Genomic DNA, 14,013 nt, shown 5'->3' with positions numbered 1-14,013 from the left:
TTCCTGAACCGGTACAACATATATACATTTACACAGAATAATAAGGTATATTTACAAAATTATCGATAATTAATTACTTATTGAGATGATTGAAATAGATGGACGACTATGTGGAAAATATGTATATATATATTTGAATTAATAATATTGCTGAATGTTGAACTACGCACACTTATACTAATTCTAAGCCCTTCATCCCCGGTAGATATTTCGTAGCGCGACGTTGTAGTCTATTTATATATTTTCTACATATATGCACCACGCAGTGAAAAAGGGGAAAAAGTACAAAACATTTACATTCAAGTTCAGGAAAAATATTTGGAATAGATATGTTGACACACTGTACAAGCATATAGCTTGTAAGTAATACCCTATCACAATAGTGTGTATGGTGTTTATATACTAGCCATGTGCTCTAACTTGCTGTTAGCTATTTATAGAGCACTCTCCTGCTATGGTTGGGTCTAGGCCTAATAGTTTACCACCTGGTAAAAGAAATCCCAAATACGCACTATAAACAATGTATCAGAAACGAGAATAGTTCTCCATGTTAGTTTTAGACAGGGTTATTAATGCTGGTTCTGAGCCGTAATCTATAAATAGATTTAGTATCGTTCATACGTCATCTGTGTTCATTTGATCCATAATATATATATATATATATATATTGATAAGTAAGGATTTATAATATTCATATTTGGACTCTTTTATATGTTAATCTGTCTAAATTGATGATTTCGTCACTCGACAGTTCATCATGGAAATTTCCCTTGGCCTAGATCTAAAAATAGCCATTGTGCTGTGACAACGAGACCAACGTATACAAACGTTCGGCTGACGCAATGTGTTTTTCCAAATTGACTGAATTGTGAAATTGCCCTACGTAGGACCAACGAAACGCTGTCGTTGCAGAACGTTAGCCAATCGTAGACCGTACGCTCGGTGAGGGTATAAATAGTCTATCACCGGCCCAGAAACGTCACACTCTCGTCGTCTGAAGATCTAGAAGGCAGGCCGATACTCGGAGGATTATAAGGTATGTGTCTGTTTATTATTTTTGTTTATTTCAGAATGTGTCGGTACATTCCGTCGTGTGGTGTAAAATTGTACTCGAAGAGTTGACGGTCTCGTACATCAGTTATTCTTTTCGTTTTCCGCCCGAAGTTCTCATTTCCTTAATGGAATACACATACAGTTATATTCCCTATCAATGTTTTTAGTAATTACTGAATAATACAAATAATGTATTTGTCAACATAGAATATATTTACGCTTGTACATTATATGTTGTGTTTTCCACTCCGTAAGTATTTATGTATATATACGATGTGATATGTGTAATACAATATATATATAACTTAATATACAATATATATATACATGAACTACATTACCTAACTTACGACTTACAAATGTGTGTAGGTCACATCAGAGACGTATAATACATTTTACGTCTCTGGTCACATTAACCGTTGTACCTCGTTTAATCAAATGGATTCTATGAAGAATTGTATGATATTTCAGGAGCTGCAGTATAAAATGATATGCTTTGGAAGAAAGCTGGGGATAAGTCAATGTTTACGGGATAAAGTACCAACTAGTCAAACGACTGACACACAGCACAGTTCACTTATTACCTGAGGGTTCGATTTTGACAGACACTCAGCCCGTCACCTAAAATGACGTTAGGGAAACTGTTTTATGTCGGTGTGTACATCACCCAGAGACACCACATCCTACCCTTCAGTGGCCTGCTGGCAAGGTGAGTGTCTATAGCTACACCCTATCACACTATCCAGCGACACAGTTACACAACCTGGTCTTCCCAGTTCCTGCTGTGGTCTTTTGTGTCGAATAAGAGTCCCCGGTTTATCCTTGGGTGTTTTTTTTTGTTTTTATTTGAGGATATGGTACATATATTTCTATTCGTCTTTTATTTCAAAAGACGATTTTCGTTAATATAAAAATAGGACTAAAAGATTTGAGAAGGAAAATGTCTAGAGACTTTTCCACGTAGTTGGTTATATAATGTCTGTAGCTATAGAGGAGGTGGTACCGGGGGTACCGTCATGCAGCAAACTAAACAGTGTTATCATTGTTGAGGATAGCACACGCTTAGATGAGGTATGCCCAGTGGCAGAATGTGTTGTATTTGATATAGCATGCGTTGATAAGTACTGTTCTAATTTACCCTGATATATATTCAATTTAAAATGACTTGGAGAATGTTAAGCAAATGAATTCAAATCTTATTTTTTGCTCTTCATTAGATTCGTTTTCCAATTTGCGAATATCCCTGACAATGTACAGTTGTGTTTATTACAGAGAGAGCGCCAAGTCCGCTGTACGGAAGGGATATAGCTATTACGTAATGGGGATGATGATAAGGAGAAAGAAGTTATCACACTTGTGCATGTATTCCAATCAACCAGCTGTGGATGCAAACGTGCACAAGCAAATGCAAATGTTGTATGATACCATATAATATCTCATTCCATAGGTCAAAATGGTTGAACTAGTATAGGGTACGAAGTTCAAAATGAACTGGTATGGCCGAAATGGAGACATGATATATGAGATTACTGAACAAAATTTAAGAGAAAATATTTTCTTGTTAAAATACTCACATCTGTGAACTGCTTGAGTTTTGTTTTATATGTTTGAAGGTGAACCAGCGTTAGCTAACATTTACTAAGCACTATTAGTGTTTCTTACTCTTCAGTTTTACGGTAGAAAATCCGATCATTATGTGTTCATGATGCGACCACGCGTCTGTGATCAGCGTCGGATCTCAACTCATTAGTGAAGCGATCTCGTGAACTTAATTACTTTAATATATATATTTTTATTTTATTTTTTTACCAAAAAAACGTGTACTATTTTCATAATGATGATGGATGCGGAATATGTTTGAAGCATATATCATCGACTGGTGTAAAACATTGTGTTAAAAAGGCATGTCTGTTCCGTCTTATAGGTGGTGTAAAACATTGTGTTAAAATGGCATGTCTGTTCCGTCTTATAGGTGTAAGCTTGATACGTAACGGGGAACCATAGCAGTCTCCTTGTCTATTTTGTCACACTTAATTTGAAGGTGATGATGACAAGTACGAAATGGCATTATATACATATTGTTAGCTTGAATGATATCGGTTATGACAAGCTGGATCATTTGAAGTGAAATGAAAATCCTCCAGCACTTTCAATATAATGTAGATTTGTAAGTATGCTATCGGTGATATTTCTGTGACCTTGTGATAACTCTGTCACTACTTACGGTACCATAAGTCATATACACTTTATGGAGAAAATGTATGTTCATCCAACGATTCTGTATGATACGTGTGCTGATGAATGTGCTGTGTACTTGGAAACCAATTCATAAATATACAGAAAAAGATTCTGCTCAAAGCAGCTTTTCACAAAGTGAAATGAGGGTGTGTTTTTATTTTGGTGTACCTTCCGTTATGAACGACTCTGTTGGTGTCTGAATTTCCACTCATTTACGTGCGGGTAGGAATAGGTTTGGAGAAGTTTGGAAATGGTGAGGTGGAGTCACTAGCATGTGGTCGGAAATGGGGCGGGGCTATTACCAAAAGTATGCATTTACATTTACCGATCTCTAATCAGGGTTGTCGTTCTTTGTATTCATAAACAGTCCCGTCAACGACTAAAAGGCAGAATTCTCGGCGAAACAAACAATTGACATATTTCATATTGTAAGTTGTTTCCTGTTGTTAAAACAAAATCGTTATAAATAATATGAAGATTTTAAAAAAATCAGTCTATAGAAGGAGTACATTAAATCAAGCCAAAGTCAATATTTTAGCTTTTAGTTAGTGTTTATGTGTGAGGAAAGACAACTCTATGTAGAGATTGGAGGTTTACCAGTGATGAAAGCCTGCAAGTGAATAAGAGTTATCTCCCTTAGTTTCTCTTCACGCAATACTTATTTAGGAATTAGCTGCTCGACCTTTAATCACAGTTATTAAAAACACATTAGTTTAAGTATATTCACAAGCGGTACACAACGTTTCTTAACAGGCAAATGGCAACTGACTTCGTATACGCCGTTTATACAAAACAAATGTTTCCCGCGGGGAAAATAACAACCCCCTTAACTATTTTAACATAGTGACGAGAGAATCGGCATGTATCTGTCAAAAAGTCGCATGAATGGGCTTTACTATAGAAAAAATATCATTTTATCTCAGCGAATTATCAACAAACTTGTTGGATGATTTATGTTATATATATTGAATTACATGAATCTTACATGAAGTATGTGCTCTCATTTCATTGAGATAGTTTAATTATCGTGGATAATATTTTTTCATGTCATATTATTTCCGTTGATCATATTTCGCAATCTCACTTATGACCCGACAAATCACGAAAATATCATCAACACAGAAAATGTTCTGCTTTACGGCATCAGACTGGCCAAACAAAAAGAAAGCGGGGCAATATAAACAGGATGTGGCAAATGTGGGAAACAACTAAATTAGAACTTCTCATGCGTAATATATCAGGTGTCATATCAGTTTATAGTCCATGGCCCTATACTTTGGAAATTTCTGCTATTTGGTCCATATCTCGACTCTATACCTCTATCAACACAGCTTGTATACATTTATCATATGCCACTATCGAAAAAACTACTGTGCAACGTGGTATATCATTGAACTAGTTTTCTCCCTCTACAGTCAGCTGATGTCATGGTTTCGTAAGGAATATGTGAGATATATCAAGGAATCCCGTACCACTGCCAATGGGGGAAAAATATTGGAAGTTAAAATAAACAAAATATAATAAACAACAATATTTTGAGTCTAAAAATTCAGCGTGACCAGACCAGGATTCAAACCCCGGACCTCCTGTTGTTTAACCGTCGCTCTTACCAACTGGGTCACCTTGTCAACGGAAGCAGTTTCGCCCGACTGCGCTACAGTTATATCCAAACAAAACTAAGGGGGGTAACTGTTTGTACGAAGCTCTAATGTTTTGTCTCCAGCTGGTCTGGGGTCCTTGATAGGTTTGAATGCTGTGTAATCTATGACGAACAGCGTCAAATATGGCTTTTAAAAAGCCCATGATGACGAGGTAAAGTTAGATCTTATAATGTATTTGAATATGACCACCAGAAACTATGGATCGCATGCATGAATACCCGACACGTTATTTCACTATTTGGTGAGAGGTGGGCGTGTTGTTAACAGATGTAGAACTAGATAACTACATTATATAGGGTTCATCATCATGGACATCCAATCATACAATGTTCGGTCTATATTTACTGACTGATATAATGTATTATAACCATCATCAAATCATACAATATTCGCTCTATATATACTGACTGATAAAATGTATTATAACCAACATCAAATCATACAATATTTGGTCTATATATACTGACTGATAAAATGTATTATAACCAACATCCAATCATACAATGTTCGGTCTATATTTACTGACTGATATAATGTATTATAACCATCATCAAATCATACAATATTCGGTCTATATATACTGAGTGATAAAATGTATTATAACCAACATCAAATCATACAATATTCGGTCTATATATACTGAGTGATAAAATGTATTATAACAAACATCCAATCATACAATGTTCGGCCTATATTTACTGACTGATAAAATGTATTATAACCAACATCAAATCATACAATATTCGCTCTATATATACCAACTGATAAAATGTATTATAACCAACATCCAATCATACAATGTTCGGTCTATATTTACTGACTGATATAATGTATTATAACCATCATCAAATCATACAATATTCGCTCTATATATACTGACTGATATAATGTATTATAACCATCATCAAATCATACAATATTCGCTCTATATATACTGACTGATAAAATGTATTATAACCAACATCAAATCATACAATATTCGGTCTATATTTACTGACTGATAAAATGTATTATAACCAACATCAAATCATACAATATTCGGTCTATATATACTGACTGATAAAATGAATTATAACCAACATCAAATCATACAATATTCGGTCGATATATACTGACTGATAAAATGTATTATAACCATCATCAAATCATACAATATTCGCTCTATATATACTGACTGATAAAATGTATTATAACCAACATCAAATCATACAATATTCGGTCTTACTCTATACTGGCCGATAAAATTACATTATCACAATATCAAGTCCTACAATATTCGGTCTTACTCTATACTGGCCCATAAAATTACATTATCACAATATCAAGTCATACAATATTCGGTCTTACTCTATACTGGCTGATAAAATTACATTATCACAATATCAAGTCCTACAATATTTGGTTTGTACTGTCCGCTGTATATCCGCTATACACACCGTGTAGTTCGATGTTATATGCATAGCTAATGCAATGTGAAGGACTCTGTCCCGAAACATTAATGACGTCACAGGGAAATAAATCAATTTCACAACGGACTAGCTCGCAATGTATTAATTATAATTTCATTGTGACCCAGTTTCAATGTCCGGCACGCCCCGGATTGGCCCACAATGCTAGTACGTTACTGGAGGGTTCAAATAAGGTCAACATGAGTGGAATTAATCCTGTTTTTAAATATTGTCCATTAAAGTAAGGACAATGGCCTAATGCGTTGCATTGTATTTGTTTTAATTGTCACGATGTCTGTCACATCACCGTCGTTTTCAGCATACAGTGACGTAATATGTACTAGGACAGACAGGACGTAATTAATAAGGTAAACAATGACTTGAGGTTACTGTTTACAACATCGTACGAAAGAAGTACATCACGATATAGGAAATGCCGTATTTATCACGAAAGGAAAAAATCACATTACAATATGTGAAATAAAATAGGTATTACCATGGGAAAGAACTACATTACAATGTGTGAAATGAAGTATGTACCCATAGCAAAGAATTGCACCACAATATGTGTAATGAAGTATGTACCCCATAGCAAAGAATTGCATCACAATATGTGTAATGAAGTATGTACCCCATAGCAAAGAATTGCACCACAATATGTGTAATGAAGTATGTACCCCATAGCAAAGAATTGCACCACAATATGTGTAATGAAGTATGTACCCCATAGCAAAGAATTGCACCACAATATGTGTAATGAAGTATGTACCCCATAGCAAAGAATTGCACCACAATATGTGTAATGAAGTATGTACCCCATAGCAAAGAATTGCACCACAATATGTGTAATGAAGTATGTACCCCATAGCAAAGAATTGCACCACAATATGTGTAATGAAGTATGTACCCCATAGCAAAGAATTGCACCACAATATGTGTAATGAAGTATGTACCCCATAGCAAAGAATTGCACCACAATATGTGTAATGAAGTATGTACCCCATAGCAAAGAATTGCACCACAATATGTGTAATGAAGTATGTACCCCATAGCAAAGAATTGCACCACAATATGTGTAATGAAGTATGTACCCCATAGCAAAGAATTGCACCACAATATGTGTAATGAAGTATGTACCCCATAGCAAAGAATTGCACCACAATATGTGTAATGAAGTATGTACCCCATAGCAAAGAATTGCACCACAATATGTGTAATGAAGTATGTACCCCATAGCAAAGAATTGCACCACAATATGTGTAATGAAGTATGTACCCCATAGCAAAGAATTGCACCACAATATGTGTAATGAAGTATGTACCCCATAGCAAAGAATTGCACCACAATATGTGTAATGAAGTATGTACCCCATAGCAAAGAATTGCACCACAATATGTGTAATGAAGTATGTACCCCATAGCAAAGAATTGCACCACAATATGTGTAATGAAGTATGTACCCCATAGCAAAGAATTGCACCACAATATGTGTAATGAAGTATGTACCCCATAGCAAAGAATTGCACCACAATATGTGTAATGAAGTATGTACCCCATAGCAAAGAATTGCACCACAATATGTGTAATGAAGTATGTACCCCATAGCAAAGAATTGCACCACAATATGTGTAATGAAGTATGTACCCCATAGCAAAGAATTGCACCACAATATGTGTAATGAAGTATGTACCCCATAGCAAAGAATTGCACCACAATATGTGTAATGAAGTATGTACCCCATAGCAAAGAATTGCACCACAATATGTGTAATGAAGTATGTACCCCATAGCAAAGAATTGCACCACAATATGTGTAATGAAGTATGTACCCCATAGCAAAGAATTGCACCACAATATGTGTAATGAAGTATGTACCCCATAGCAAAGAATTGCACCACAATATGTGTAATGAAGTATGTACCCCATAGCAAAGAATTGCACCACAATATGTGTAATGAAGTATGTACCCCATAGCAAAGAATTGCACCACAATATGTGTAATGAAGTATGTACCCCATAGCAAAGAATTGCACCACAATATGTGTAATGAAGTATGTACCCCATAGCAAAGAATTGCACCACAATATGTGTAATGAAGTATGTACCCCATAGCAAAGAATTGCACCACAATATGTGTAATGAAGTATGTACCCCATAGCAAAGAATTGCACCACAATATGTGTAATGAAGTATGTACCCCATAGCAAAGAATTGCACCACAATATGTGTAATGAAGTATGTACCCCATAGCAAAGAATTGCACCACAATATGTGTAATGAAGTATGTACCCCATAGCAAAGAATTGCACCACAATATGTGTAATGAAGTATGTACCCCATAGCAAAGAATTGCACCACAATATGTGTAATGAAGTATGTACCCCATAGCAAAGAATTGCACCACAATATGTGTAATGAAGTATGTACCCCATAGCAAAGAATTGCACCACAATATGTGTAATGAAGTATGTACCCCATAGCAAAGAATTGCACCACAATATGTGTAATGAAGTATGTACCCCATAGCAAAGAATTGCACCACAATATGTGTAATGAAGTATGTACCCCATAGCAAAGAATTGCACCACAATATGTGTAATGAAGTATGTACCCCATAGCAAAGAATTGCACCACAATATGTGTAATGAAGTATGTACCCCATAGCAAAGAATTGCACCACAATATGTGTAATGAAGTATGTACCCCATAGCAAAGAATTGCACCACAATATGTGTAATGAAGTATGTACCCCATAGCAAAGAATTGCACCACAATATGTGTAATGAAGTATGTACCCCATAGCAAAGAATTGCACCACAATATGTGTAATGAAGTATGTACCCCATAGCAAAGAATTGCACCACAATATGTGTAATGAAGTATGTACCCCATAGCAAAGAATTGCACCACAATATGTGTAATGAAGTATGTACCCCATAGCAAAGAATTGCACCACAATATGTGTAATGAAGTATGTACCCCATAGCAAAGAATTGCACCACAATATGTGTAATGAAGTATGTACCCCATAGCAAAGAATTGCACCACAATATGTGTAATGAAGTATGTACCCCATAGCAAAGAATTGCACCACAATATGTGTAATGAAGTATGTACCCCATAGCAAAGAATTGCACCACAATATGTGTAATGAAGTATGTACCCCATAGCAAAGAATTGCACCACAATATGTGTAATGAAGTATGTACCCCATAGCAAAGAATTGCACCACAATATGTGTAATGAAGTATGTACCCCATAGCAAAGAATTGCACCACAATATGTGTAATGAAGTATGTACCCCATAGCAAAGAATTGCACCACAATATGTGTAATGAAGTATGTACCCCATAGCAAAGAATTGCACCACAATATGTGTAATGAAGTATGTACCCCATAGCAAAGAATTGCACCACAATATGTGTAATGAAGTATGTACCCCATAGCAAAGAATTGCACCACAATATGTGTAATGAAGTATGTACCCCATAGCAAAGAATTGCACCACAATATGTGTAATGAAGTATGTACCCCATAGCAAAGAATTGCACCACAATATGTGTAATGAAGTATGTACCCCATAGCAAAGAATTGCACCACAATATGTGTAATGAAGTATGTACCCCATAGCAAAGAATTGCACCACAATATGTGTAATGAAGTATGTACCCCATAGCAAAGAATTGCACCACAATATGTGTAATGAAGTATGTACCCCATAGCAAAGAATTGCACCACAATATGTGTAATGAAGTATGTACCCCATAGCAAAGAATTGCACCACAATATGTGTAATGAAGTATGTACCCCATAGCAAAGAATTGCACCACAATATGTGTAATGAAGTATGTACCCCATAGCAAAGAATTGCACCACAATATGTGTAATGAAGTATGTACCCCATAGCAAAGAATTGCACCACAATATGTGTAATGAAGTATGTACCCCATAGCAAAGAATTGCACCACAATATGTGTAATGAAGTATGTACCCCATAGCAAAGAATTGCACCACAATATGTGTAATGAAGTATGTACCCCATAGCAAAGAATTGCACCACAATATGTGTAATGAAGTATGTACCCCATAGCAAAGAATTGCACCACAATATGTGTAATGAAGTATGTACCCCATAGCAAAGAATTGCACCACAATATGTGTAATGAAGTATGTACCCCATAGCAAAGAATTGCACCACAATATGTGTAATGAAGTATGTACCCCATAGCAAAGAATTGCACCACAATATGTGTAATGAAGTATGTACCCCATAGCAAAGAATTGCACCACAATATGTGTAATGAAGTATGTACCCCATAGCAAAGAATTGCACCACAATATGTGTAATGAAGTATGTACCCCATAGCAAAGAATTGCACCACAATATGTGTAATGAAGTATGTACCCCATAGCAAAGAATTGCACCACAATATGTGTAATGAAGTATGTACCCCATAGCAAAGAATTGCACCACAATATGTGTAATGAAGTATGTACCCCATAGCAAAGAATTGCACCACAATATGTGTAATGAAGTATGTACCCCATAGCAAAGAATTGCACCACAATATGTGTAATGAAGTATGTACCCCATAGCAAAGAATTGCACCACAATATGTGTAATGAAGTATGTACCCCATAGCAAAGAATTGCACCACAATATGTGTAATGAAGTATGTACCCCATAGCAAAGAATTGCACCACAATATGTGTAATGAAGTATGTACCCCATAGCAAAGAATTGCACCACAATATGTGTAATGAAGTATGTACCCCATAGCAAAGAATTGCACCACAATATGTGTAATGAAGTATGTACCCCATAGCAAAGAATTGCACCACAATATGTGTAATGAAGTATGTACCCCATAGCAAAGAATTGCACCACAATATGTGTAATGAAGTATGTACCCCATAGCAAAGAATTGCACCACAATATGTGTAATGAAGTATGTACCCCATAGCAAAGAATTGCACCACAATATGTGTAATGAAGTATGTACCCCATAGCAAAGAATTGCACCACAATATGTGTAATGAAGTATGTACCCCATAGCAAAGAATTGCACCACAATATGTGTAATGAAGTATGTACCCCATAGCAAAGAATTGCACCACAATATGTGTAATGAAGTATGTACCCCATAGCAAAGAATTGCACCACAATATGTGTAATGAAGTATGTACCCCATAGCAAAGAATTGCACCACAATATGTGTAATGAAGTATGTACCCCATAGCAAAGAATTGCACCACAATATGTGTAATGAAGTATGTACCCCATAGCAAAGAATTGCACCACAATATGTGTAATGAAGTATGTACCCCATAGCAAAGAATTGCACCACAATATGTGTAATGAAGTATGTACCCCATAGCAAAGAATTGCACCACAATATGTGTAATGAAGTATGTACCCCATAGCAAAGAATTGCACCACAATATGTGTAATGAAGTATGTACCCCATAGCAAAGAATTGCACCACAATATGTGTAATGAAGTATGTACCCCATAGCAAAGAATTGCACCACAATATGTGTAATGAAGTATGTACCCCATAGCAAAGAATTGCACCACAATATGTGTAATGAAGTATGTACCCCATAGCAAAGAATTGCACCACAATATGTGTAATGAAGTATGTACCCCATAGCAAAGAATTGCACCACAATATGTGTAATGAAGTATGTACCCCATAGCAAAGAATTGCACCACAATATGTGTAATGAAGTATGTACCCCATAGAAAAGAATTGCACCACAATATGTGTAATGAAGTATGTAACCCATAGCAAAGAATTGCACCACAATTTGTGTAATGAAGTATGTATCCCATAGCAAAGAATTGCACCACAATATGTGTAATGAAGTATGTACCCCATAGCAAAGAATTACACCACAATATGTGTAATGAGGTTTGTACCCCATAGAAAAAAATTGCACCACAATGTGTGTTATGAAGTATGTAACCCATAGAAAAGAATTGCACCACAATATGTGTGATGAAGTATGTACCCCATAGCAAAGAATTGCACAACAATATGTGTAATGAAGTATGTACCCCATAGCAAAGAATTGCACCACAATTTGTGTACTGAAGTATGTAACCCATAGAAAAGAAGTGCACCACAATATGTGTAATGAAGTATGTACCCCATAGCAGAGAATTGCACCACAATTTGTGTACTGAAGTATGTAACCCATAGAAAAGAATTGCACCACAATTTGTGTAATGAAGTATGTATCCCATAGCAAAGAATTGCACCACAATATGTGTAATGAAGTATGTACCCCATAGCAAAGAATTGCACCACAATATCTGTAATGATGTATGTACCCCATAGCAAAGAATTGCACCACAATATGTGTACTGAAGTATGTACCCCATAGCAAAGAATTGCACCACAATATGTGTACTGAAGTATGTAACCCATACCAAATAATTGCACCACAATATGTGTAATGAAGTATGTAACCCATACCAAAGAATTGCACCACAATATGTGTAATGAAGTATGTAACCCATACCAAAGAATTGCACCACAATATGTGTAATGAAGTATGTAACCCATACCAAAGAATTGCACCACAATATGTGTAATGAAGTATGTACCCCATAGCAAAGAATTACGTGCATGGTTTGTTACTTTAACAAGAGTATAGCGTATTATAAAGTACGTTAACAGGAGTATAGCGTATTATAAGTTACTTTAACAAGAGTATAGCGTAGTATTACCCACTTAAACAGGAGTATAGCGTATTGTTTGATACTTTAAGAGGAGTATAGCGTATTATTTGTTACTTTAAGAAGAGTACAGCGTATTATTTGTTACTTTAACAATAGTAGAGTGTATTGGTAGTTACTTTAACAGAAGTAGGGCGTATTGTTTGTTACTTTAAGAGGAGTATAGCGTATTATTTGTTACTTTAACAGGAGTAGACCGTATTATTTGTTACTTTAACAGGAATAGAGCGTATTATTTGTTACTTTAACATGAGTAGGGCGGATTATTTGTTACTTTATCACGAATAGAGCGTATTATTTCTAGTTTAACAGAGTAGAGTGTATTGGTAGTTACTTTAACATAAGTAGAGCCTATTGTTTGTTACTTTAACAGGAATAGAGCGTATTATTTGTTACTTTATCACGAATAGAGCGTATTATTTGTTACTTTATCACGAATAGAGCGTATTATTTCTACTTTAACAGAGTAGAGTGTATTGGTAGTTACTTTAACATGAGTAGAATGTATTTGTAGTTACTTTAACATAAGTAGGGCGTATTGTTTGTAAATTTAATATGAGTATATAGTATTGTTTGTTACTTTAACATGAGTAGGGCGTATTATTTGTTACTTTAACAGTAGTAGAGTGTATTTGTAGTTACTTTAACATAAGTAGGGCGTATTTATTGTTACTTTAAGAGGAGTATAGCGTATTATTTCTACTTTAACAGAGTAGAGTATATTGGTAGTTACTTTAACATGAGTAGAATGAGTAGGATGTATTGTTAGTTACTTTAACATAAGTAGGGCGTATTATTTATTACTTTAACAGTAGTAGGGCGTATTATTTCTTACTTTAACAGAGTAGAGTGTATTGGTAGTTACTTTAA

General features: G+C 35.4%; 1 long non-coding RNA gene across 1 annotated transcript; it reads left to right on the top strand.

Annotated features, from left to right (window-relative positions):
- The first annotated feature begins 934 nt into the window (after positions 1–934).
- On the top strand, positions 935–2,843 carry LOC110445146. Its single transcript, XR_002462322.1, has 3 exons — positions 935–1,036; positions 1,525–1,762; positions 2,326–2,843. It is a non-coding gene; the product is annotated as an uncharacterized LOC110445146 (long non-coding RNA).
- The last annotated feature ends 11,170 nt before the right edge of the window (positions 2,844–14,013 follow it).

This window comes from Mizuhopecten yessoensis, unplaced genomic scaffold (assembly GCF_002113885.1).
Source record: "Mizuhopecten yessoensis strain PY_sf001 unplaced genomic scaffold, ASM211388v2 scaffold2091, whole genome shotgun sequence".
Lineage (NCBI taxonomy): Eukaryota > Metazoa > Mollusca > Bivalvia > Pectinida > Pectinidae > Mizuhopecten > Mizuhopecten yessoensis.
This window is presented reverse-complemented; position numbering and strand designations above follow the sequence as displayed.